This window comes from Alligator sinensis, unplaced genomic scaffold (genome assembly GCF_000455745.1).
Source record: "Alligator sinensis unplaced genomic scaffold, ASM45574v1 scaffold611_2, whole genome shotgun sequence".
In the NCBI taxonomy this organism is placed as follows: Eukaryota; Metazoa; Chordata; order Crocodylia; family Alligatoridae; genus Alligator; species Alligator sinensis.
Window position 1 is genome coordinate 2,835,158 of NW_005841869.1, and position 27,312 is coordinate 2,862,469.

General features: G+C 53.7%; 1 protein-coding gene across 4 annotated transcripts in view; it reads left to right on the top strand.

Annotated features, from left to right (window-relative positions):
* Positions 1-1,600: 1,600 nt before the first annotated feature.
* NEK6 (NIMA related kinase 6) overlaps positions 1,601-27,312 on the top strand; it is a 169,154-nt gene continuing 143,442 nt past the window's right edge. For all 4 annotated transcript variants that reach the window (XM_025194294.1, XM_025194332.1, XM_025194329.1 and 1 more), the window contains exon 1: positions 1,601-1,740. The gene's annotated coding sequence lies outside the window, so the exon portion shown is untranslated. The remainder of the gene's footprint in view (positions 1,741-27,312) is intronic.

Here is a 27,312-nt window from a genome sequence, read left to right on the forward strand (position 1 = left end):
ATGACATCATGTTTATTCAGGAATGACATTCCCAGCTATGGATCAGTGTCAGCAATATTTTGATATGTTTTAGAATGAGAAAACACTTCCCTGATTTATCCTTTGTAAAATACACAACACAAAAAATAATTGAAGAAACTGCAGCAGGACGAAGCATGGCCCGCCAAGCAGATGTTTCAACACACACAGTATTATCGGTGCCAGAGACAGACCGTAGGCAGGCACTGGGACATGCAGCGCTTTTAACTCTTGGAAGCCCACACGAGCTCTGCTTCGCTGATTATTTTTCTACCCGCCGTGGGAGCTAAAAGCGGAGCAGTTCGTGGCCACCCAGTAGAACAAGTGGGCAGGTAGCAAGTGGCAGAGACTGAGTAAAGCAGAGAGAAACTCCCAGGGCACAGGGAGGGGAAAAGCCTCTCGATCCCACCTTGTGCATCCAGCACGCAGGGTTGGCCTCTCTTGTGTCATTACTGACACGTAAGCCGGTCTAGTGTCTATGCGTGAAGTGGTGAAGCTTCTCCCCTTTGCCTCGGTTGACTTTTCCAGAGCCTCCATTTCGTTGGTAGGAAGTTGCTCCTCTTTTTTAACCTCAAGCTGGGATTTTCAAATCAACCTGAGGGACAAGACTTCCACTTCAGTGGGACTTGGCTACTGAAGCTCCTTAGGTCTGTATGCAGAGTCCAGCCCGGAAAGCCTTTTCTTAATTTCATCCCATGGCTTCTTGCTCTCTCCTTGCTCATTCTGCCAATGCTTTCTTTTCCCACCTTGCTGAATGTAAGGGTGGCTCTCAGGCCCCCCGAATGCCTGAGCTTTTTGCCTTGCCGAAATACAGACCTTAAGCTCTGGCCTTTCCTTGCAGATCCATTCATCCAGTTCCTTGCCCTCCCCCCAGCCCATCCCAAAATTAATTAAAATATTTGTTCACTTTGAAGCCACTTACAGGAGGAGGCCACTGTTGGGAAGGCAACGTGGTCATCAGGCATGCGAGGGGCAAGGAGCTGGGATCATGCGTGATTCATCAGGTTGGGTACCAGCAAAGTGGGGACTCTGCATCCCCAGGTCTGCCTCTTTTGACTCGAGGGCTGCAGAAATCAGCCCATAGTCTCAAGCCTGGCACCCCAACCTTAACCGATACCAAGGCCACAAATGTGCTGCTCTTCCAGAGGGGCAGACTGGCTGCAGCGGTGCGCCGACCCCCGTAGCCCTTCCCCAAACCAGGCCTTGCTAGGCGCTCAGCTGGACCGCTGGCTGCCCTGCGTTTTCACTGCGCTTCAGAGTCCTAAGTCCTGTCTTGGGAACGGTGCGGGGATGGGACGGGGTGACCTCAGCGCAACTAGTACTGTCAATGAGCTAAGAAGCAGCAAACCCAATGGGCATAAGAAAGTCAGATGTTCGGCCTGTTGTTAATTTTACAGCTTTAAATGTAGTTGTTCAGTTGTGATCGCTCTCTCTCTCTGGCCTCCTGTCTCAGTTTCTCTCATGGTATCAGGTTCCAGCGAGTTATATTTAATTTGAGTTCAACAGAAGGGTTTATTTAAATATAAACTTGGTGACTGACAGCACATTGGCTCAATATACTACGCGACTAATGCGCGGCAGCGGCTGGTGTCTGGAGAGAGCACGGAGGTCACCGCGTGCCTGATGAACAGCCCTGCGCCGCGGCGGGGAGACGGCGTCTCCCACACCGCGGGCGGCTTGCTGAGTCAAGCGTCCCACCCGGGAGCTGCCGGTGCCTGGCGGGTGAGCACGGAAAATCAGGGCTAGGGATCCGGTCAGGCAGGGAGCAGCCTCCTGTAAGAGGAGCCCAGTCCGGGGAGATGGCCTTGCTGGCTCCCCTGCCTGCGCTGGGGGAAGGGTGGGGATGCTCCCGGTGCAGACCCGGCAGCTGCTCCGCGCACAAATCCTGCGGGCGCTAGGGGAGCAGTGCATCCAGACGGGTCCCAGGGCCCTCTCCGAGCTCTTCCCACCCAACTCGGAGGAGGTGGATCTGCTGGAGCAGTGCTCCTGGGACTGCCCCATCCATAGCTGCCTCCAGACCAGAGCCACGTCATGGGGTGTGACGTCCCCGCAGACTCTGGTCCCAGCCCATCTCCTCTTTGGCTGCAAGGCAGAGTCCTTCAGGGTGCACGGAGCAGAGACAGTCGGCTCCATTGCCATGACTTTTCATATGCCGGGGTACAGAGGGGCTGGGGCAGTGTGCGCCAGGGTACATCGCAACTCACTGGGACTGTCCCGGCTTGTTGGATCAGGGCACGTTTCTGCTGCGAGGGCTGGGGTGGAGGCCATGCAGGAGGGAGAAGGGCTCGGCGGCCACAGCCGTAAGGGAAAATGCACTTGATTCGCATGGGCACGTCGGAATAAAAGCTCTGCTTGTCAGGTGCCAGCGGGAGTTGCTGGCAGCTGGAGGGGCTCGCCCCCGGGGCAGCCTGGCCTCTTTCTGCCAGCAGCGGAGGATGCAGCCGTTCGGTGCGGGACTTTGTGGCGCACTGCAGGCCTGGGCAGGTCTCGAATCGATCTCTGAAGCCTCTGGTTCAAGCTGGTGTCAACACAAGCTGCAGGCCCTTTGGAAAGGACCCTTGATCTGCAGTTTTCGATCCGCACATGCTCTGTATTTAGTAACACGACTCAGTGCCTATGACCTATTACTCAGGCTAGAACAATATTTTGCACATGTAGCGAGTTGCGGCGATGGCTGGGTAAGAAGATACCTCTGCTCGGGGCCAGGAGGTTAGACGGTCTCCCAGGGCGGGAGTTTGCCTCAGTCCTTCCCTTCTTCCTTCTGACCCTGCGCAGGGTGACAGCTGCTGTGCGCTCCTAAAGATTAGAAAATAAAATATAAATAACTCATAGTTTCATAGTAGCTTGGTAAAGCAGGAATAAATAACTCATAGTTTCACAGTAACTCGGTAAAGCAGGAAATGTCTCGGTGGATGTCCTGTTCCAACCTGCTCCTGAGCGACGACTGGGGTATCAACCTCCCCTGCAACCTGCTTTTTGCCACATCAACGGCAACTTGTTTTTATCTTCTTCTCTCTGAGTCTGTTAAGGGCAAAATACAACTTAATTTTCCATGAAATGGACACGATGGGTGTCCCCTTTCTCTTGCCATAACACTTGGTTTAGAAATGGGCTAAATATGTACTTAAAATGCAGAATGTTGTTAGGATGTATTAATGCACAGTAGGTCAGGTGTCCTGTGCATCACAATGCGGGCTATAAATACATATCTCTTATTCCACCAATTCTTCACATCTGGATTTTGGAATCTGCTTCACGTTCTTCTTCCCCATCTCTGCATGTCTCGGGCTTGCATGATTGACAAGGGAGGCTGAAGAGCAGGGGGACAGCCAGACAGACATCTGCAAAGCTTGGCGGAGGGTTTGGACTTGAGCAGCAAGAGGTGCTGAAGGTCAGAACAGAAGTCCTGTGAAGCCAGGGGAAGGCACGGTCACTCGCAAGCAGCCGCCCAGGCACTCTGATGGCCCCCGGGACATCAGGCGAAAGGCCATTTAGGATATGGAAATGCTTTATTAAGCTGAGGAATCAACCTGGGCATTTCGGGGCATCTGCTGTGGCAGAGCTGTTGATCTTGGATGCGTCCAGAACCGTTCCAGCAGCCAGGAATGAAAACGTTCGGTTCTCAACAAAGCAGCAACATGAGATCTGTACCGCTGGGGAAGCTCGAGCCTAGCAGAGCAATATCACAGTATCAGCCCCAAATTGCAGTGCCCGGTTTTGGGCTGGAAGGCCCCTGCCACCCACCCACCCACCTCCTAAGAGGCAGGCACAGCCACCAAGACAGACTCCGAAAAGAAGCAGCCCCAAAGTAACTGGGAGCAGTGGTGTTATCCCCTGGATTGCAGAGCGGGCACAGTCACTTCCCTGGCTCCGGCGCCCCAGGACGCCGTTAGCAAGCAGCCGTCCCACCCTTCCCAGCCGCGACGACGACTGGGATGCTTGGTTTGCAACTCCGTGCTAAATATCCTAAACAATTCATACATTTAAACTCCATGTTTCCCTCTCCCAAAACTCGCCACCCTGCAACGATCCACAGATCTTGTTTATAACACGTTCGTCTAAAATTATCTCGATGCACACAGCACCCTCCTATAGAACAGATGCTATGTAACCTGCAGTTCTGTTTTGATCTCAAATCGATGTGTTTAAGCTACTCGTGTGAATTTATAAATTGAAACTAAGATAAGAAAACGAAACTGTTGTGATTTTTGCCATGATGCCTCCACAGTTCAGTCGTTCTGTTTGTATTTGGCATGCATTTTAGACTGCTTTTCTCATTGGAGTCTTGCTTTTGTTATTTGAAGTTTAACTATTTTTGTACATCATGGAGCTTCTGAACAATCACAGAAAAATCTCTAAAAATGAACCTTTTTTCCAGCAAAATCCACGCATTTTTTTTCCTTAGGCATCTCCTCAATTTACTCCTCCCTGATTTTTGAATTTTAATGACATTTGTACACAGCAGAGACTTCTGCCTTTGTGCGAGCTTGCTTGTGTGTCTTCGTTTGTTTAGCGACGCGGTGTCTCAGGAGATCGGTGCGACGAGTCGGGGCTGTTTTGCATCCATCTCACTGGTTGAGTTTAGCACTTGCAGCGATCACGTTCTAATGATGATTATTAACGTTTATTTAATTGTGTGCTGCAGTAATCCCCCCAACCAGGCCGGGACCCCGTGTACGAGGTACTGTACAGACTTCTATTAAATAATATTTTCTATCCCAAAGAGCTTTGCAAAGCTCTGTGAAAGGAACCGGTGATCTCAGTCTGTTCCTGGTGAAGGATTTCTACGTCGCACGGTCCGCAGGATGTTCCAGTACTTCATCCAGCTCCCTTTGCTGCTAGACATGGTCTGCTCACGCCAGGACTTAGCCCTGCACTTCTGTCCGTGCTGTACTTGTCCCACTGATAAAAGGAGGACCTCAGTGGCCGGAGCGGTCAGGCCAAAGTTCATTCTCCTGCAGAATCGTACCGGCCAGCCCTGCTCAGGCACAGAAGAGGTCCCTGGAAAAGCCCCGTCTGCAGTGTCGTGATGGATAACACCGCTGTGATCGCGGTCGTGCTGCGGTGTGAACTAAGACTTGGTTTCATCAGAGCTCCGCGTTCCCCGTCTCTCCCACTTGCAGGATGACAGTGTTTTTCCATCTTCTGCTCTGTAACAGATCCTCCTAAAACAGGCTTTGGGGCAGGAAAAAATGAGTCCACAAGACAGGCCACAATCACAGTTCATAAAACTACCACTGTGTTTACGTACAGAGCCTGGGGAGGAGGGAAGTCTGGGTGGCCAGTTAAAATAACAAGACTTAATTAAAGAGGAGAAAAGGCAACACGTCTTAATTCATTCAGAGGTCGGCAAGAGGAAAAAAGGTTCTCTCAACATACAAAAAAAGACCCCTCCTGATCCACTCACGGGAAGGGAGAAATAGAGCCTGCCGTCCTGCCTTTGAAGTGTCTGTTGTTGTCCGTTCCCAGTAGTGCCCGCAGCGTGCTGTGCCCTTGCCAAACATCTGCAGCCTGGCGCTGGCCAGGGCCTCAGCCGGAGGTGGAGGTGTGCTGGGCAGAGCACACGTTGCAGGACTTGCCCTGGGGAGGCCCCGACTCCGGTCCCCCCGGGACGAGCCCACAGGACCACCAGCATTCACAACCCCTCCGCCCCCCACTGCCACAACGACCCGTGTTCGAGGGAGCTCAGATCCAGGGGTGTTGCCTGCTCCCGTCTCTGCTCTGCCTCCAAACCGGAGCTCCCGTCACCAGGTCTACGTGAACAGCAGAGCGTGCCCCTTCTGCAGCGGGTGGAGAGGTGGACGTTGCCTGCTGAGCTCCCGGGGCCGCCGGGCACAGGTGTGCATGAGGGCTTGCTGCTTGGCTGACAAAAATGGCCCAAGATTGACAGGGAGACTGTGCAGGAGAAGGTGAGGTTATGGGCAGAGCGCCTTGCCAGGTGTAACCATGTCTAAGAACAAGGGGGCATCTAGCGAGAGCAGGCTGCCAGCGTGACAGACAGATGGCACAGACAGCTCGAGCAGCAAGGGAGCCCGCAACACCGGCTCTCACTGGGTCAGCACAAGACGAGAGCGACAGAAGGGTCATTAGTCACGTTCAGAAGCTCATCGCTCGCCCGTCCTGGCTTCCCACTAAGATTAACCCCATTGTGGCATCCTGACCGGGGGTGGCAAGGGACACGCCGAGCAAGGTGTGTTTGGAGGGTCCATGCCATGAGCCTTTCCCTGGCTAAGGAGAGAGTCCACTTCCCTGGCGTGGTGGGAAGGGACAGAGAGCGACTTGGGCTATCAAACTGACGCTACTTAAAAGGAAACGCAGAAAACCATGCTCGTGCATCCTGCCCCGCGCTCTGAAGACGGGGCTCGTGCGCGTTTTCCTGTTGGCTATTGTTTAATTTGGCTGTCGCTGATGCTGACGCGGCGTGTGTGCATTTTCTTCGCCGTATCTCCTTGCATTCTTTATTATTTCCTACTTTGGTTTGATGTTGTTGGTATATAAAATTTAAAGAGCTCTAAATTTTTTTTTAAAGGGCCCTAAAGGGAACTGTGCTTTTTGTGTTAAAGTCATTACTGTGAACACCTGTGAACTGTTGAGTTTAATTGGGCTACAGCTGTTGGGGAGTGAGTGGGGATTTTCCGGCTTGACTGGCTGTCTTTGGATCCCGTCTCGTTGTCACATTCGGTCCTTCCAGGTCTTCTTAACAAATAATGCTGATGCCCACACGCCTACTAGGTATGGGGGCCTCTGGGCCTGGAGGCTGGGGGACTGCAGGGCTATGCCCGGCTGTGTTGGCAGCCCGTCGAGAGCGGGAGAGGGTTGTGTCAGCTCACAGAGCACCTGCTGGCTCCAGCGGGCCAGACTGCCAGCCCGGCGGTCCCCGCAGGGGCGATGCCAAGCTCCGAGAGATGTTTTTGACTGGTCGTGCCTCGGGCGAGAGGCTCTGCGGTGCAGAGAGCAGGAGGCTGGAGGGGGCTGGGCTCGCAGGCAAGGGCAAGGACAGGAATTGCTTAGGAGCTTAAGCAGAGCCATCCTGGTGAGGGTTGACAGAGACAGACGGGAGCTGCGCATCCAAGGAGCAGCTGGGAGAGAAGGAAAAGCACCTAGGGAAGGGGAGATCAGCTGGGCCTCTCGCAGGATGTCTGCACCACTCGCACACCTGCGTCTAAGTCATGCAAGCAGCTCGGCATGGACTCCGCTAAGACCAGCCAGTGCCAGCGCCGGCCCAGGGCTGTGCAGCAGCTCTTCTGCCCCGTCTGCCGGGAAGGGCTTTGACACCCCACTGCGCTCTGCAGGATGGGAGCAACGGGACTCTGTGCCTCCCATGGACTGAACTCGAGTTCAGGAAGTTTGCGCTCTATCTAGCTCTGACTTAGTTGGTCTGTAAGGTGCAAATGTGCTCTGCCTTCTGCCCAACAGGGCGAGGTACCTGTCTCTAAACCATGCTTGTGCTGTGCTGGACGGGTCCCCTTCCCTCCTGTTCCAGCAGCCACCCCACGTAATCCAACCTGTGCGTGTGGTTCTTACAGAGTCGGGACGCACTGGAGCACGGAGAGGAGTCTCCTAACGCAGACACGGGCCCTGCCCACCGGTCTGAAAAACCCTTGCGTTTAGCTCACCCCGTCCCAGCAGAACTGGGGCCAGCAGCAAGTATTTGCCCCCTTTGCGTGCATGTACAGAGGGGTGTCGTGTGTACTCACGGGTGGTGTGCTTTTGGAGAAGGGTGGCCGAAACCATGGCATGAAAGTGCTCCCTGCTGAGTAACGCGACTTGCCATCCAGTTGGCAACCCCCACTTGTGAGGCGGGCACGAGTAGCGGGCTTCCCCAAAGAGCAAAGCAAAGGACTTGTGAACAGGACACGCCTGCTCTCCCTGCAGGTCACCGGGAACGCGTGCCTGTGCACGAGTATTGCAAGCTCTCTTGGGACCCCCAGGAGCCAGTTCATCCCTCCGCGCTATTGTTCCAAGTCCTCCGTACCCCGTGCACGCGAGCAAGATGGATGGGGAAGTCTCTTTCCAGAGTCTTGGGCTGGGGGGAGGGTAAGAAATTCCCTTTTGATTCCTGTTTTTTTCCGGTTGTTTTCACACCATTTTGAAATAATTAACCCCCTTAGTGGAAGCAAGCTTCCTTTTCACCTGAATCAGAAAAAAAACACAAACTTAAAATAACCTACAATATTTTTAACACTAAGCTTAAATTATGCAGTTGCTGCATTTTGATGATAAATATGCAGATGAGAAGATTTCTGCCTCTTTCATCTTGTGGTTCTAACTCTGTCTAAAAACAGATTGTCGCAGTCACCCTAATTCTGAGAAAAACAGCCTTTTGTGCACTGAAAAGCCAAAGCAAGCAAGTTTGATGATCAGATCTCCTCTGCCTTTGCTGGCATGTGTCTGCCTTGCTAGCTGAAAAATCATTTATTTCTCCTGATGATGCCCCTTGGTGCAATCAATTCTTGTCAGCTGGGAAAAGGGATGTGAAGTCAAACTCCAGAGTTATGTGCTGATGATTAATTCTGGAAGGCCGTGCATAGAAAGGCACTGGGGGTGCTATTGAAAAAAAAATTGTTTGCCTTTCCATGGTGGCCCATGCATTGCATCTCCTGTCCATGGCATAGGAGAACACCTGAGGTACCCGGTCCATTGATTGCTAGGTCTTTAATGGGGCCGGCTGCAAACATGGTACATATAAACGTGCAATGATAGAGACAGTCCGGTTTTAAGATGAGCTCCTTACATGTTCTGGGCACAGGGCATGTGTCTGCAGTGCATTTCATCCAGGCTTGATTTCAAGTTTCTTGCAGTCGTGTCACAATCGTGTCACTTTGGGCTGCAAGCTGGTCAGGTCTTTGCAGCTGCTGAGGTTCGGGCCAGGTCAGTACCTGCTAGCATACGGCCAAGGGAAATTTCAGGTGTGGAAGAAAACATGCTGGAGATCCCGTTGGTGGTGACCCTTTGTTTGGGTCACTCTGATCCTGGTCTTTCGACTGTTGGAGGTGACATGTCTCCGAGTAGATTTGTCCTGCCCCTTGGTGTCCCTTAACAATGGCAGGTGTCACCAGGTGTTGCTGCTATGCACCACTTCCAACGTTCATGTCTGGCCCTGGGAGCAAATGATGGGACTGGGGTGACATTGGTGTTGGAGCCGGGCTGTGAGCAGAGGCAGACGTCCTTGGAGCTCTGTGAGCCATGGGAGAGCTTGCTCTTTGCCCGAGGCTTTGACAGGAGTGAATTCCTGAAGCAAAATTTCTCCCTGGTAGCCAGGACTGATGTTGGGCTGAGATTTTTGAAAGGAGAGATTTAGCTTGTTCTTGGACCGCCTCTGTTCCCAGACTGTACGTACTTTCCAGCTAAAGGACAGTGCATTGCCTGCGTACCCACACTCCACAGCGCTGGTTCTCCCCTGCCAGGAGGAGGCCTTGGGCATCTGCAGAGGTGTGGCACTGCGTCCAGTACACCTCCAATAACAGACGAACCACCAAGACCACTGTTTAACACCTGTATTGCTGCAGTGTGCCTAGGGCCTAGCTGCGTCCAGGGTCCCAGTTTGCAGGGCATGCACAAACCCACGGCAAGGCACAGCCCTTGCCCAGAGACACTGCAGCCTCGTTAGCTCTGTATCAACAATGTACCTAGTTTACGACCTCGGTCTGCAGTCGCTCTGGGACAGGTGGGGATAGGGGTAGCGTGTACAGGTCAGGTCCGCAGCACAATTTCACTCCAGCTAATCTTTCTTTCTTCCTCTTTGAATATCATTTCATCTGCACAGGATGCCTGCTTATTAATGGGGTTGTCTTGAACGTCAGTGCCTATGTTAGGGTGTTTTCTCACTGCCCTTCTGACACGCATGGCACTGAGACTGTGTGTGCAGCGAAACAAAGGCGAGGATGTTAGCTACCTGGCATGTACAGGCAGAATCTCGGTGGAGCCGAGACAGACTTCTTGGTCAGGTGTAAGAGAAGAAACGCGTGCACTTGTGTAGCATCTGCACCTGGTTCTGGGCATGGCATTGCACCTGCATCTCCTCCAAAAACCGGAGCATCTGGGTGCCGGTTTGGTTACTTGGCTGCAGAAAAAGCTCTTATGCAGGTCTGCGAATGCTTCATTTCCAAACCTTTGCTTTCAGCCTGACTTCCACGCAGAAGTCGGGCAGCTGAACTGGACAGACCGGCCACCAGCTTCTGCAGGAAGATGTCACATCCTTACGTTTCTCGATCTCACGGGACTGTGTAGCAGGTTTTGTGGTGCCACCGATCACCACTCCCTGCAGCACCGGTGTCTTTGCTAGGCTGCTCGCTTCCTTCACCTTCTGGGCAGCTTTTCACTGGTCGTGGCACAGTTCTGCTTTGGTAGCACGCTGCTTCTGATAGATGGACTTTGAACCGAGCAAGGATAATTAATAATAAACCCGGTTGAGGCGCAACTCAGGAGTTCCTGCTCCCGGTCCTGTGCTCTGACTGCTGCATTCCCCTGTAGAAAACAAGGGCTGCACAACTTCAGTTCAACAGTTCATTAGTGGAGAGGGCTGCCGAAAGTTTGGAGACATAAGGACTTAGACGGGAGCTGTCCTCCGCTTCAAGCGAATTGGCATCTCAACACTATTCCCAGAGCAAGCTGGGAAATGGCATTTTGAAAGCAGCTCTGTTAAACCAAAGGGCTGCTAAGGAAACAACTCTGTCTTCAAGGATTTCGAAACTTTCTTCACAGACAGTGTAAGTTCTCGTTTGACCTGTAAATATCCCACGGTCAGACATGAAGGGCTTTGGATTTTAATACCATCTGTGGGAATGGGATCCCTCGACTAGCTCGCAGCTGTTCAGCGCGCTCTCAAGATACTCTGGAATTTCCAAGCTCAATTGAACTAAGCAGTGAAAATAAGTGTGAAGGGTTTTAATATCGATCCATGAAGATCACAGTATTAATAGGCAAATATACACTTCTGCGTTGCATTTCCTCGTGCAACCGGCACAGCATAGAATACTTTTTATGGAAAACCGTAGCAAGAAAGAACAAGTCAAGTCCTCACGAGAGAGCAGTGTGTGTGTGTGCGCGTGTGTCTCCCATCTGGGACAGGTTGCAGACACTCTGGAAACAAAAATAGCTGTTGAACACTTCACATAGAAGAGCTCTTAGAGTCCTACAGATGCAATGCGCAGAAAATAAAAGGCACTTGAGTTCCAGCCTGCGTATGCCATGCAGACTTGCGCTTCAAAATACCTAAAAATATCGTTTTCAATCTCAGAATTGCTTCCCAGGCTCTTTGGACTGTCAGGCAATGAGTATGACTCAGCCAGGTTAGGGCTTCTATTCATTTTCTTCTATTGTGCTCCTGTAGGCAATGGCTTCTGCAATTGTACAGCACATCTCCGCACTTGCTCAATGGTGCGGCTGATTTTTTTTCATCCCCCTTTAATGCCTGGGCAGAAGTAAACCTGCTGGGGGTTGTATGCTATTTTTCTTCTCACCCTGTAAGCTGTTCCCTTCCCAAGGAATCCAGCCCTTCACTGTCAATCTGCTCATGTGCACAGTGTAAAATAAATCTCTTTAAGAGCCATAGAATCTGCCATTAATTTTTATGGCCCTCTAGTAATTTCCTGATTAGACAGTTTTATAGCCGGAATAGCCTTGGTGTTGGTGGCTTCTCTCCTAATGAGCCTGTGAGAAGTAACTTTCCACCCCCTGTCTCCCTGGGCGGCTCATCCCTGTCTTTCTAGTGGCAGCTGCGCCACACGTTTTGCATGCAACAGGTTGCGTTTAAATTGAACCAGCCTCATTTTTGTAGCTGTATCTCTCAAGCAAGTTGTGATGCTGGAATGGCCTTTCTGGACCTCGCAGTTTTTGTTCTGCTGGTTGGAGCGTAGCTTCCCTTTGCAGGCGGAGCAGGAAATCCTACCCTGGGCTTTAGGATTGTGGATCTGAACGGCTGCCAGGGGAGTGCAATTCAGTGCTGCTCGTGTGCATCCCTTGTTGGGATCCCTCAGGGAAATAAAAATGTGCAGCCCCCTCGCAGGACAGCCAGGGCATCCCCGTGCTCAGGGATGCTGCAGTGGGAGGGAGCAGGTCCAGGGACTTCTGCCCATCGATACCGGCAGGCTGTTTGTTCTCGGTGGCATGGTCACCGGTCAAACATATGCTGAGCTGCGAATACCATCGTTGTTGGATGTGCAGACGGGTCCAGAGAAGGCAGCCTTCATGGGCCATGCTAGCCCTAAAGGGCAGACACTCATACCAAGCTAAGCATCAGTGGGCTTGTTCCTCTCAACCTCTTGCTTCTCTAAAAACAAGGAATTAAGGCCGTTTCTGAGTACTTCGAGCTGCTCGTTGAGCCGGCCCATAAAGACATGGGCGTAGGTCTGGGATCTTTCCAAGACTGGCAGCCAGAGATTCTTCCTGCTTTTGCCGGCGTTTCTCAACTTGTTGGCCTCTAGACAGTCCAAACGGAAAGTAAAAAGGACGGCAGGGGATGCTCCTCCACGGAGAGCTCAAGAGGCTACGAATGTGCCTTCACAAAGACGGTGCCGAACTCCTTGAGTCGGATAGCGCTGTTTGTACGCCGCCGTCAAGGCCCTCCGCACATCTCTGGGAGCTGGTCCTCCCTTCTGCATCGAGGCTGTAGCCTCTCCCGTCGCGAAGCCCGCGGCGTCTGTGCTACAGGACGTGAGCCCTTCCCAGCCGCTGCCTCCTGGCTTCCGCCTGGTCTGGTTTTCTTGAAAGCTGCTGTTAGCACACATCTTTATTAGAGCTGGTATTGATGAGCTAGGTATCCGGTATCCTGTTTAGCAGCTGGCTGGCTTGCTGCCTGACAGCTTTTTACCATTACCAGGATCATTCAAGGTAGGTTTCTACTCCGGCCCAGGTCTCTGCAATGTCTAGTCACAGTTATAGCGGTTACGGCTGCAACGTTTTCTGTGTAATGCGGACAAATGACCTGGGAATTAATGGCTGTGTCTTGGTTTTCATTTGCCTCAGGAGAACGAACCATGAGTCTTGACAGGCCTTTCTTGTCTTGCACACAGACCCAGACATTCATTTTGTGCGCTCGCCATCTCTTCGTAGCTGTGGGTAAGGGGATGGAGGACGGATCCCTGAGCCTTGGGGTCAACATCACGAATCGGAGCATCACATTTAGTCTGCTGAAAGTGAACACTGCTTTAGGCAATCTTCCTGAGACTGCAAAGGCTCCAAAAAGTGCCAAAAAAAGCTGAAGGTAAGCCGAAGAGGATTTTGTCTGGAAGAAACCCTGTGGGTCAGCACTGGATCATGCCTGTCAGGAGCAAGGCAGTGCCCTGGCTCGGAGGCAGGGAGAAGTGCTCCCCGCAGGCAGAGGGGCGGCAGGGGAGTGGCACTCGGACACGAGGCAGGTTAGCGAGATGCTGTGGACACGCAACTCCGCAAGGGTGGCCCGGTGGGTGCTAAGAGATCTAGTGCTTGCGCTTAGCTTAGTCTGACGAAGTGCAATGGCACAGACAGACACAGAAAGGCTCTGTATGAAACCAGAGGCGCAAGGCATGCTTTGGGGAATGGGCTGAGGACGGTTTTGTGATCGCAGAGAGGTTAGAGCCTGGCTCCACTCAGAAGGACGGCACCCCAGGCAAGACCGTTCATTCATGAGTTGACACTGGTGACAGGGAGTTTGTAAATCATGCAAAATATGGCCTATAAAATGGGCGGCACTGCTCTCGAGCCGAACTCTTCAGCCGGCTGGTGCAACACGCCGGCTGAGAAATAACGGCCCCGCTTCCGAGATGCATCCAAGTGCAGGACGAGCAGGTGGAAATACAGCAAAGCAGCAGACAGAAGAGAACACAACAGCTGTCCCTTCAGGTGTTGGCCCGGCTATATCATCGGGGACAAATCGGTGTGATGGAAAGGGGCAGGACAAAGAAGGCATAGGGAGAGCAGTGACCCACGTGGGCCCATCTCAGTGCGTCTGGGCTTGGGTTTTGATGGAGCCTGGGCAGCGAGCAGGCATTTTTCTGGCAGTGAGGGGAACATAACAGAGGTGCCACCCAAACTAGCTGATTCTCAAATTCGGCAAGGCTCTCGCAGTTCATGCTGCTGGTGGAAAAAGCCAGCAGGCCTTGGTTATTTAGCCAGGCTGAGGAGGGACCTGCCTAGTTCATCATGAGGAGAGTGGTTCTGCTTAACAGCTCTGTCCATTGAGTCGGTCGGCACGACCCACTGCATTCATTCGTGCACGTGGCTGTCCCAGAGCACGTAAAGCTTGAACGGCACGAGAAGGCACAAACGCGGTCTGCCGTGCCTTGCAGGATTGAGCTTGTCGTGCCCCTTGGCATTCCCCTGGGCATTCCGGCAGCCAGTTTGGGTGGGACGGGAAGCGTGAGAACCGCCCTTGAGAGCCCTGCGTCTGCCTGACGTGAGGCTCGCAGCCATCCTGCGACGGAGGACGTGGTCTTCCAAGGCTCGTGTCAAAAATCAACTCTGTGCTGTGCCCGAGCACGTGGAAGTGACACTGCCGCACCCTTCCCGCTGCCGGGCCTTGGCAAGGGGTTACACCGCCGGCAGCTCGTGCCACTGCGCTCTGGACAGCACTGGTGTGACGAGCCCTCGCTGTTTCCTCCACTAAGGGACCCGTTGTGCATGCAGCTCAGTGACAAATTGTAACATCACCTCGAGGTTGCTGCCTATGCATTTGAGCAAATGCGACCATGAACCCGAGCCATGAGCCACTATGGAGCTAACGATAAATGTGGAGGGAAGGAAGGCACGCCGAGCAGCACCGCTGGAGCTCGGCACAATGTGACCCAGGGGCTTTTGCAAGACCAGGACACATCGCAGAGAGCATCCGGTGGCTTGTCGGCAACTCCAGCAAGCAGAGACCACTCCCGCTCCTCCTCACCTGAGAAATGGTCCGCGCGCCACGGCCGGTTTTGAACCTGGTAGTTTGTTCTTTACCCAAGATTGACCTGAGATACTAACAGCCTGATAAAATATACAAATGCCCGCTTTGTAAGACAAAGGCTATCTATCGCCTGCGTAGAGCACTTGGAAGCTGGCAGTCCTCTGCCTTTCAGAGGCACGCAGCTAATTTGTAGGATTTGTTTGCAAGATATTCCTGATTTGCATACCGGTCCCACCTCCTCTCCCAGCCCGCACAGCAAATATCCAGCTCTGCTAGAGGCTCACAGTGACAATAACAATGAATAATGCATTGGCTGCAATCTGGGCTGCTTTAGCCATGCTCCACGAAGGCCCCAGTTCTTGCTGGCTGGGGCAATGTTTTCCCTGTTAAATGTGCTGGAATTTTATTTTGCCCCTCCCGACGCACTTGTGGCTGCTGCGTCTTGAACCCTGCAGTGGGTTAGCACCCCGGGGTGGGTTACTGCAGCAGAGACCGCGGCGGCTGCTCTTTTTTATGCCGCGTGCACGCTGAGCTAGAGAGCGAGCCTGACCAGGGACAGGGCCCTGTTGTTAGTGTTTGTTTTGTCTTGTCCCTCTTGCCTGTTTGCCCCATGATCTTGATTTGACGGCACTAGAGGAGCCAGTCACACTGAACGGCGTTTGGTTCTGGCTGTCAGTTTGCCATCTAGCGGCTGCTGCGCTGCCAATGGCTGCAGAAGGAGCGCTCCCTGATCAAGCTGCTGTGCTGCAGGCTCCCGTCTCGCTGGCCGCAGTGGCAGCAAGGGCCCGTGCCTCCCACTCCTGTTACCCAGGTGCAGGCGCTGCTTGGGGCCGTCCTCTGAGCAGCTCTGCGACTGCCAAGCCTTTGCTTATGGATGCTGCGCCGTTGCAGAGCAGACGCGGATCAGGACTGCGGACCCACCTGCGGTGCGGAAGAGTTTGTATCCGGGATTAGGCTCAGCGGTGAAATTCGGGGCTGGGTCACGGTCCGTATTCTGAATCCCTCCTTCCCTCCCTTGTTCAGCTTCCGACAGAGTCCGCTTGGCATCGCCCACCCTGCTGCAGGAGGGGAGAGAGCTGAGCAGCGCCGTGCGGACATCTGTGTTTTCCTCGCACAGGGCCAAGCCACAGAGCTGCAGGTGCTCAGCCTGTGACGGCCTGGTCCAAAGTGTTTTCTGCCCATTTGGTTGGGCTTGGCAAACGAGAACAAGCTGCTGTGCTGCTCTGGCTGTACAAGCTTCCTATTCAGGAAAGGCTTCCAGGCCTGGGGGGGTGTGTATGTGTGCATGCACTCGCACGTGTGCGCCCGACTGCAACGTTAGGGCTATGTAACTCTAGACCCTTTATTTAGACTGGCTTCGGCACTTGGGCGGTGTCTCCAGCTCCATGCTGGTGGGCAGGAGGGAGCACGGAGGGACACACGGTCTGTGGTTGTGCGGGGTGGCACGTTACTGGATCGGACCAGCCACCGTGCTCGCTCGGGTCCCGTTAGGAGTCGGTGGCTGTCGCACCTGCCCGTGTTTACAGCTGCTTTCCCCGCCGGGTCCCAACAGGAACAGTGACTGCCTCCCCGGCTCACGCGCACGCTTTGTGCTCAAGTCTCTCTTCCCTGATCTCCCGCAGGAGTCGAAGCTTGCTACGGGCGGGGACTCGGCCCAAAGAGGCATATCGCTTACCAAGCACCATCTGCAGAGGGTTGTTTGTCCTTCCTGGCCTGCTTACTTCGTGCTATTTAGTGTTTGTTTCACCACGTTATAGTGAAAAGGAAGAGGTAAAGCCCCATCGTCACATCGGGTGCCTCGTTAGCTAAGAGCAGTTGTGTTCAGACCGTGGCTCGTGGCTGTCAGGGGAGCGTGTTACGCTGAGACAAGGCTTGCTGTTCTCAACGCATGCACTGTGCTCCAGGGACACTTGCAATATTTTATAGGCAGTTAAAATACGCAGCGCTCAACCTTACTGTAGCCTCACTGGGACCAGCCCCAAGGGGAAGTGCACAGGAGCCCAAGGTGAGAGTGCCATGCAAGGGAGGAGGCCAGTCCCGTCTAAAACACGTGTAAAACAAACTCCCGGTGTTTGCTCTGAGACCGCGCGGCCTGTGCAGAGTGAAGGCAGGGGCCAGGAGGGCAGCACTGAGCTCGGAGAGGTGTGGGTCACTGCTGCGCAGAGCAGCACATGCACAGGATGGCAGGGAGTCTAAGCATCCTTCCTGAGCTAGTCGTGGGGACCCTTCAGTCCCCAGCCAGAGGCTCAGTGAACAGGGACGTCTCTTTCCAGGTCATGCCTCTGCACTGAGACCTTCCCCAAGCACCAGAGTGCAAAACCTGCACCCCAGCCCACGGCCTTGGATGAGAGGGACGGTCCCTTCTGTCTAGACCTACCTGCAGCCCGCAGACGTCCGGCTGCTGCAGCGACCATTGCTTCAGCAACGCTTCTCCACACAAGGGTTGAACCTCGTGCCCAGCCCCTCTCGTCCCCCGTCACAGGCAGATAAGACTCAAGCCCCACGTCCAAGAAGCCCTCTTGAGGGGGGCAGGCCCTTTTCTTCCCGTGACACCCAGTAGCTCTGCTACATGGCAAGGAATTGAAAGCAAGGCGGATCTGTCCAGCAATCCCCCCTGGGCGTTCGCTTTTTCAGAGAAGCAGCACTGCTCTGCCCTGCCAGGTGGGTGGGACTCCCGTGGCACTAGCGGGGTGTCCCTCTGCTTCTCCCCCACCCCGCAGCCACGCAGAGCTGTATGTCACAGGCGTACCTCGGGAATCGGGTTGCTGGCAGATGCCCCGGCTTCTCATTTGGTTCCCAATGCAGCGCCGGACTTTAAATGACTTTGAAACACATCCATGTCCGAAACGAAATCCACAGACGGGCCGATCTGACCACAGCCACGTCGTCTCCTCCCACCCTTGGCCCTCCTCCCAGGCTTGTCTTCATTCCCTTGGAAATGTGCTAATCGACAGGGATGATGTGTGTCTTGACTCAGAGGCAGATATCAATCCAGGCAGGTATGGAGCACAACCAATGCTCCTTCAGGAGCGATACGAGGGAGACCTGCCGTCCCCTGCTGTGCTAGCACTGGAGGTTTTGCCGGGGCTTTAATTCCCAGGTCTCTGGAAGGAACCTCCGAAGTGTTAGATGATGCTGTTCAATTTCTGAGTCCTAAAGCCATCACGCTTGTGTTAGGCACAGAATTACTCTCTTTCTGTTTAGTGCCGTGGCCTCATTAAATAAAGCAATGGTCCGGTTGGAGGCTGTGGATGCCTGAGTACCTGGAGAAAGCCCAAATCACTTCCCAACTCCCTGCACAGCAGCGAGGCTGGATTGGAGAGCATCTTGCAGAGAAAGAGCTGGTCCCCAGCTGGTCCACAAATGCCGTGGGCCTTGACGCATGTGATGTGCTGGTCATGGCACTGACTGTCGTCTCCCCAGTTCCTTTTCAGGGTGTGCAAGCAAGCGTTCGGTCTTGGGAAGACCTGCTGCCTGTAATGCTACTGCTAGCTTGTATTGGGCTGGGCTCTGGGCAGAGGCAGCTGCATGAGCAGGAGGGTCTCCAGGCCTGTGCTGGGCTTGGGCACACCATGCTGCCTCTTGGAACAGCAGCGAGATGTTTTCCAGAACAGGCATGCATGCCCAGAGATGCACACTATACCTGTTTGCTTGTATGCAAACGTATACACACACATGCAACACGGGTGAACTGCCCTTGCCTACATCTCGGGACCTCTGGTTCCTCTTCTGTGTATGAATATTGCCTGAGTTTCAGTAGCTGGTCACTACTAAAACTTTTAAAGAAGTAAGTCCAATAACTTCCATCTCAGTGTTTTAAAATGCAGATCCATCCGCTGCAATTCCCCAGCATCAGATGTTAATCATCCTGTCTGCCTAGGGAAAAGGAAGCCAGAATGAGGAAGAATGAGCTCTTTTTAAAAGTCAGAGTAAAAGTTAGCTGCTTGGTCCAAGTCCTTCCTGGAACCGTGAGCTTGAAAAAACCCACTGGCTTGGAAAGACGCAAGTCCGCAGAATAAAGCAGGCTGGCACTGGGACAAGGCGTGGAGCCTTCCCTTTTCCAGCTCCACCTCTGCATCAGCAACAGCAGGGGATGAATAACTCTTGCCTCCTATGTGAGCAGCAAGGGGGGTCTTGGTGATACCTTTTAGACCACTCCAACTCTTCCTCCTTATCCCTGTTTAGTGGCCAGAGCGCAGAGAGCTGGGGCAGGGATGCACGGAGCAACTGCTGCCATCCAAGCAGGCAGACCCTGCGTGTGGTGTGGTGTGGGGATAGCAGTGATGCTTGGAGGCTGAGCACCCCCTGCCCCGTGCGAGAGGGCCCCTCCATCCAGCGCTGAAGCTGTGTTTAAAGAAACAAGTCCCCAGAACTACCTGCCCGACCTATTCCCCTCGCAGCATTGCCCCTGCTGCTTTAATTTGTCAGCACTTGGAGTTTTAACTTTTAAAACTCTGCCACTTTATTATCCCCCTCTCTCAGCTCCTTGTTATCCCTGCTGTGCAATTACTATGGATCAGAGTTGAAGCTATTTTTACCCTCTTGTTTTTCCCTTCAGTTTGCGATGCCTTTGGGAGCCCGTTCTGGGAAGAATCCGCTTTTGGTTTTAAGCTTTATGGTGCCTCCTCCTCTCCCATTATCTCCCTCTGGTTTCAATAGCCCCATTGTGCTCGCTGTATTGGCACTTAGCTTTGTTTGAAGTGTGGGTAAGAAGTTCCCCAGTCCATCTAGTTTTATTCTGTCGCCGGTGGCGCTGACCTTCTACCCAGGAGCTCTTTGAACTGAGCGGTTAGTCCTCTTCTCCGCACACCTGACAGCACTCCAAGTGCCAGGTGTGCATGGCCCACAGACTGCAGTCCCACCGGCCGTTCACACCTGCCTGGCTTCACCTGGGGCCTGTCCCTTTGCTGCTTGGGTTTATCACTCCTTGCAGGTCCTGTGCTCCAGGTCTGGCACCAGCCCGTTTCCTTCTTCATGTCTCTGGCTTCTGTCGCTGGTGGGGCAAGAGCACAGAACGAATCCCGGTAACAAAAAGTACCAAGACGTGGCATTATTCTAATGCAACTACTCCCCTTTGACATTGAATCCCAGCCAATGTCCTTCAAATTTGTCTCGTATCCCTTCGAAGTGGACTTTTTTCAACCCTGACATGTTTGTGCTGCTGCCCTTTCTGCAGACCCTCATCTGCATTTCAAACCTGACGAGCAATTCTCATCCAGGCTACGTGCCTCCATCTTTCCTTAGTGTACCTGGCTCCCGTCCAGCTCCAGGGTGCAGGATCAGCTCTGATCTGGCTGCCTGCCTGACACGCTGCGTGATGAAGCTGCGCTCCTGTGCCCTTTCCAGGAGCTTGGCCCCTTCTGTAGCTCCCCTGCTGTTCTCCCAAAAGAAGTGAAAATCCCTCTGGAAGGCAGCACCTGCGCCAGCGCCAGCCGTCCTGGATCCTCTGTCCTTCTCCTTGGCTCGGGAGGTCTGCTGCAGCCTCCCAGGATCGATCGCTAAGTCAGTCCTGTGCCCACGTGTTGGTTGCGGCAGAAGCCACGTGCTGTCGTTTCTGTCTCCCGGCGGGGCGACGTACGTGCTGGACCAGCACGGATTTGGAGGGTTACAGTCGTGCACTTGGCTCCACTTTGTCTGAAGGATCAAGCCTGCCGGGAGTGTGTTCATCTCGCCAAGCTCTGACACTCCAGCTTTCCGGGGACGAAGGAGGAGGTGTCGCAAACAACTGGGACAAAACAGGCTTTCAAATGCCTTTAAGCCTCCGTGGGTTTTTTGCTGCACGGTGCACTCACCTGTAGCCTTTTGTCCCAAATTTATTTGGATGGGGCTAGTTGGGTCCGTATTTTTCCGGTCGGCGCCATGTATCCCCGCCACGCTTGGACTGCGTTCTCGAGCAGGGCCGGCCCGTCTGATGCAAGGACGGACCCAAAGCTCGTCTCTGATTCCAGTCCACGCAGACACTAGCGTCCGCTAAATATCTTGCTTCATTTATTTATTTATTAATTTATTTAACAACAGCCTACACTTATCGGGGAGCATCACTTGAAAAATAGCGCCGTGAACCATTTGTGATGGAAGTGCAGAAGAGGGCCCGAATCCCTAGGAACAGCCCTTCTCAAGGCTGCCTCTAGCCTAGCAGCAGCCCCCGTCACCCCCGTGACCCCCCAGGCCTGCGCGGACTTTGTCAGCTTGGTGCCTCAGCCGGGCAGAGTCGAAAACGGCAGTGTCCCATCCCCCTGACGCCTGTGTCCCGCTGCGTCCAGCAGCGTAAGCCCCATGCGATGGGTGAATCCAGGTCAGAGAGCGCAGTCCCTTCACATCTGCTCGCTGTTTATCGCTGACATTTTCATTCAGCCTGCCTGTACCGGGCAGCGATCAAGGTCTGTAAAGAGGGAGAGACACATCTTTCTGCTGGGGAAGGACAATGGCAGGACCTCCCAGTAACTGCAGCTGTGTCGGGGCTCTGAATACAACGGGCCGCTCTTGGCAAGGCGGCTGAGGTCTGGCTCTTGGAAAGCGGGGCTGTGATTCAGCTGTCACTCAGCTTCCAGCAAAGGGAGCTTTGAAAAGGCACCGCTGCTGCTCTCCTGGAGCAGCAAACATTTCCTAGGCCTCTGCTGGTGAATGGGCGAGCTGGCCCATTGTCCTCGCTCCCCACTCTCAGGCTTGCTGGGTTTGCTGTAAATGGGCCTTTTGCAAGGGAACAATGAGCCCAGCGAAAGGTCCAGGTTGCACATGTCTGAGCAGTGAGAGCACTCGAGCACTTTCTCATTGGTCCTCGCCCAGTGAAAGGCCGCGCGGCGGCGGAGGGGGAGCCGCGTTGTCAGCCACAGCTGTGGGTTTGTTTCCTCTCCCAGGTTGTGTGTGTTTCAGCTCGTTTCCTACAAAATATTTTCACTCTCCGATTTCCTTTGGCTGCAGCAGCCTGTTTCCTCTGGTAGCAGGAGCTGTGTGGTGCGGTTGCAGGGCGGCCCGCACGGCAGGTGGGACGTGGCCGCTCCTGGCTTTCCCCCCAGCACTCTCCGCTTCAGCCCAGGCTTGCCAGCATGCCCCCAAACTGGGGCTGCCTCATGGTTTTCTCTTGAAACCACACGAAACTCCTTGATTCAACCCCAGCCGTGGCTTCGGTTGAAGCTCACCGTGAATTTTCAGGTCAATTCAGCTCAGTTAAGAGGTACATCCCACACCTGCACTGATAAACTCCCTCGCTGGAGGACCGAAGGGCCCAGGCATCACTTCTAGGGGTTTTTTTTTGACTGTCTCACAAAAGTTTCCCCTAACAGCGCAAAAATAAAATACCGCTCTTTGCAGGCAATGGGCATGGATTGCCCTTTGAGCAGAGCTGCAATGAAGGGTCGAGTTTTAGTAGGGGGAATCAGGACTCTGCATTGCTTGTGCACTGGGAGGTGAAAGCAGAAGCGCGTGCAGGCTGGACGCGGGACCTCGGCCATTGAGGAGAGGCAGGTAGGCGAAGCCCTCTCCTAGCCAGCAAGGGAACATCCCGCCCCCGGGCAGCACAGGAGAGCGGGGTCCTCTCCTTGCAAAGCCACTGGGTTTGCAATGCTAGGGGTGAATAAGATGCAAAAGGTGCTGATCTCTGAGCTGTTTGGGGCTCGGCGTGCAATATGGCTGGCGAGCGTGGCCCGGCTCTTTCAGTCTGACAACCTCCTCAAGCTGATGCGGCGTGCCACGGACCGGCATGTTTTTATTTTGCAGGCAAATACTGAGGGAAGGGTAGACAGCACAGGTTTACTGAGGAGACTTGGCCCTTCATGTTTAATTAAAACCGACAATAAAACTGAGCTTATGCAGTCTAGGCCAGGTTTTGCAACGAATGGAGAACAAGGAGTATTTGGAGAGGAAATTCCTGGTGTTTCTGGCAGTCCGTTGAGCATTCAAAAAAATGCCAAAATGAAGCAAAAAGGTCTCAAGACCTTTGGACCCACGAGGGCTCAGTTTTGCCCCAGTAACAGGGACTGATTAAGTGCCTGTTGGGGGTGGACGAAGACGAGCGCTCAGGAGTTGAATGAAGACGTGCAAAGCTGGCTAAGAGCAGACAGCAGCTGCGGGGCTCTTACTTTGTCCTTCAGCTTTCCCCATCACAGCTGCCTGGGATGCTTGGGGGTCCCAGCCCCAGGCCTTAGTGGGACTCAAGTCTTACCGTGTAGTGGACAGTGTAGATGTGACCAGGTGACCAAAACAGCTCCGCTCTTGAAAGGTCCTGGTTGCAGGGGGACAGGGAAACCGAGCAAACGCTTGGATCCAAACCTAGCAGGTTAGCACTGGTGTTGTGAGCAGCTCCCAGGTCGTATCGGTGACTGCAGCCTTTGGAGGAACCGATCCGGATTTACACCAGCATGGCCCAAAGCCGAGCCAAGCCATTTCTCTTCAGAGTGACCTTGAGGACAGTGCCCACGGTCCCTGCATCACATAGAAATGTGCACAACTGAACGAGATCCCCGCACCCTGGCTGCAGGTCCAGGCAGGCTGCTCCCCAGTTCGCCGGCCAAGGGCCGCTGAGGGAAATCTCTTTGGAAGTTTCTGCCTTGCTTGTCCCATTTACTGCAATGAAATTTCAAGGAGCTAATCGGGCAGAGAGCGCAGGGGATGGAAACATTACAAATCACATTAATGAAGTTGAACCGCCAAGTTCTGACCTGGAAGACTATTAGGAGTGGTCAGAATTAATTACCTCTCCTTCAAAGAGCTCTGGAGGATGCTGGCGATCCTGGCATCAGGGCACAGAGGACGTCGATGGGATCTGACTACCTGGAGCCAAGTGAGGAAAGGAGCCTGTGCGGCGGGGCTGGCTCCCGGACTACACCTGGCCGCCGGGAGCAGCAGGGGCAGGAGGGAGAGCTGCCCCGGGTCCTGGTGCTGCCCAGCCCTTTCATGCCCATGCCAGGACCAGAGATTGGGGTTGTGAGCAACTGGCCCCTGAAAGCAGCACTCCCATGATCTGAGCGTGCCATGGGTCGTAGCGACACGGTCCCGGCACTGGGCTGCCCTGGCGTTATTGAGCCTTAGGAAATAGGTTTTAAATAACAAAGAACCTGGATCAAAGCAGCTGCCCTTGTTGTCGTGGGCTCCCCTTCCTGTGCCTAGTCCTTCTTGTACAAATAATACACTGGAAAAAACCCTCTGCCAGGGTCCAGACGCACGCACCCGGGAGTGCAGGGCACAGGACTGGGTCGCTGCTTCCACCCGACTCTCCCATTGTCCTCGTTACCCTCCAGACTTGACGATGACGTGCTGCTGCTGGGCAAAGGTGGGGTTTGGACACCAGGTTCAGGGCCTTCCTCGCAGCTTCCCTCGCCTCGGGCCGAAGGAAGCAGACGGCAGCATTGCAACGTCCAGGGGAAGCAGTGAGGAATGGCCTGGTTATTTATTGAGCTGTGGCCCTGTCCCCGACAGTCCTTTCCAAGGGAAGATGCACTTTGAAAGGCTGGATTCTTCCGCCTGGCCCCTGGAAATCAGTAAAAGCTTTTCCATTGATTTCAGTTCCCCGCTCAGCCAGTCTCCCCTGGCTCCGATGGGAGACAGATGCGAAGGGGCTGCAGTTCGGAGAGAGACTTATCAGAGACCCCACGACCCCGAGAGCGGCTGTGCCGATTCACTGCTTCATCCTGCAGCCGGTACAACAGCCTTCTTTCCAGACGCCGGCTGCAGCCCGGGCTAAAGGAGACTCCAGCACCTCTGGGCACCTGAATACAAGCGACGAGGTCTCCAGCCCACAGCAGAGACAGCCCCAGGGGCTTTAACTTCCATGAGCAGGCAGTGGCCATACCCCTGAAAGCTTGCTGGCTTCATCAGCACCGGGGTTGAGACTTTTGGGGGAAAGCACGGTGTACGTACTGCACTGCAATGGGTCCTCTTCCAAGGGACGCAGGCCAGGATTTTGGACAGCTGTGGCTGATTGTCACAGAATCAAATCAGTTATCTGAGTTATTGAAGGATATGAAGTCAGCTTGCCCATTGATTTGCAAGGACTCTGAAGGTTGCTGCCTGCTTGGAGCGAACCCTTCAGCGTTATGGAGCCAAATTCATGCTTTCCCCTGACATTCGTCTGGAGACACAGGGACAGAACGAGGTGGGCTGCTGTCCTAATGTCCAGCGTCCAGAATAGCAGCTTTTCTTCTTGACTTGATAAGCTCTTACATGGTGAATGGCCCTGGAGAAGGAAATAAATGAAAGCCTGGTAAAGGGACGGGTTCATTTTCCTAATGCATTGTTTAGTCCGTGGATTGCCTGCCGAGGAAATCGTCCATCGCTTATGATCAACGTGGACAGATCTGCCGGACAACTCGCAAAGAAGCATTTGGGAATTCATTTGATGATTGTGAAAATGTCTTGAATCCTTTGCTGAAGGCTAAATAAACACAATTAAAATATTCTTAGTTTTCAATATGCTTTGTTCAGTTCATTAAGTGTAACTAGAGCTTCCAGTTATCTTCATTTAGGTTTCAAGAAATTAGAGGGTATTTTTAGAGCAATGTAAAGCTTACCGTTAATTACACCTGGGGGGAAATCTCATTAGCTATTCATTTGCTTTCAGAGTTTAAAACAATTCTAATGAGCTGCATTAGTTGTGATAACACTGACTGACTCGCCTTGTCCACTCCCCCCGGCTTGTTTCAAACAAACAGAGCCGCTTTTGCAGCCTGGAACTCAACAAATGTGACCTTGGATATCACAGAGAGGGAAGTGGCCCGAGGAAAGGGAAGGGAGTTTTCCAGGAATGAGCAGCTGGAGCGACTCAGTGCCGGGAGATGGAGGACGGCCTCAAGTCAGAATCGGGGCTGTGCTACTGGCCTCCTGGACGGCCTTGGGCAAATCACTTCACCTCCCCATCATGCCCTCACCATGTGTGCAGTGTGGGCCTGTGCAGCTACGAGACGTGCGGGGGCAGCTCTTCTGCAAGTGTCCGGCACGCGTGGCAGGAGGCGGAGGCCTGACCGATGTCCCAAGAAGCTGGGATCCAGGGCGGATCCAGGGCGAAAGTATGGGGGAGTGGAGGCTGCCCAAGACCGACCGTCCCTCCTTTACACCACTGGGACAGAGGCCAGAGGCCAGACTGGGTGCCTCGACGGTTGTAGCTTCTGCCAGAGAACTGCTGCTGACTGCCTCGCACGGCGCGGACACATCTCTGTCAGGGTGATGGCCCTTCGCCTTTCTCCAGCCAGGCAGAGCCCACGAGGTAGTGAGGGGCCAAGGTTTTGAGGTGCCTTACTCTGGGGGTTTGCAACATTGCGGTATTTGGTAGGAGCTACCCCACCACGAGCAGCCCCGCCACGTCGCCACCAAGCCCTCCGGACGGCTGCAGCTTGCAGTCATACCCAGGACGTGACGTTAGTGCTGTCGGCGTTATCCGGTCACGTATCCCAGGGCCTGCAAAGGGGTCTGGCCAGGAATCCATGCGGCCGCGAACGGGCTGAAACCAAAACGATGCAACCTCGGAAACCCAGGCAAAGGGCTGGAAATAGCGCGGGAGCTGGCATGGCCTGCAGGGAGCGGTCCCCACTTCTCCCCAGGTCAGCACATCGTAGGACCCCACATCTGTACGTGGCAGTTTGGGAGGAGTTCCCTCTCCGTGCTAGAAATACAAATGATGCTTGGCTGATCTTGTGCCCTTTCCTTGCTACACCCAACGCTGATTCAGGACCAAGAGCTTCGTACGCCCTGGAAAATTTCCGCTCTTGTTTCCTCCAGCTTAAAAGATGCAGCTGCAGATGCACAGAGGAAAGGGATGCAGAAGGAAGCGCACAAACACACAGGATAAAAATGACAGCTGCCCCACAGAGTATTGTCCCTAGCCCATACCTAGTCATTTGAATGTGTTTAAGTCAGCTATTCTAATTTAAGCCAGCAACGTGCCAGCCTGGGAAAATACCTCTCTTTTGTGACTGCGTATGCTGGGTGAGACATTCGCCTCCTCATCCAGCATGCAAGGAATGAAGCCGGGCGTTGTGTACACACATAGCTGTATGAATGGCTTAAGGGAAAAGGGATCGTGAAGCTGAGGTTTCAGACATCTCCTCTGGAGACCGAGGAGAGTCAATGTGGATGTAAAGTGGCACATTCAGACAGGTTTACTGCCTTCCCCAGGTAGAGGCGATGAATTGAGCAGCAGGGTAATGGCACAGGAACGATCACGCAGAGCAGGATATATGGGATTCTTTGATAATTGGGGACGGTTTGGCGACGGAGCGGAGCGAGATGAGACAGGGCTGGTGGAGAAGGTGCTGCAAAGACGGGAGCTGCGATATTTTTTTTTTAAGCGACTGGACGTGAGGAAAAGGAACGTGAAAGAGGCAAATGGGAACGTCGGGCTCGGCTACCGGCAGGGGGAATCCACCTGAGTCAGGGAAGAGCCGCCCGGACCAAAGTCTTAAGTAGAAAGGTGGAAACCAGACTTTATTCCTCAAAGGGAAAGA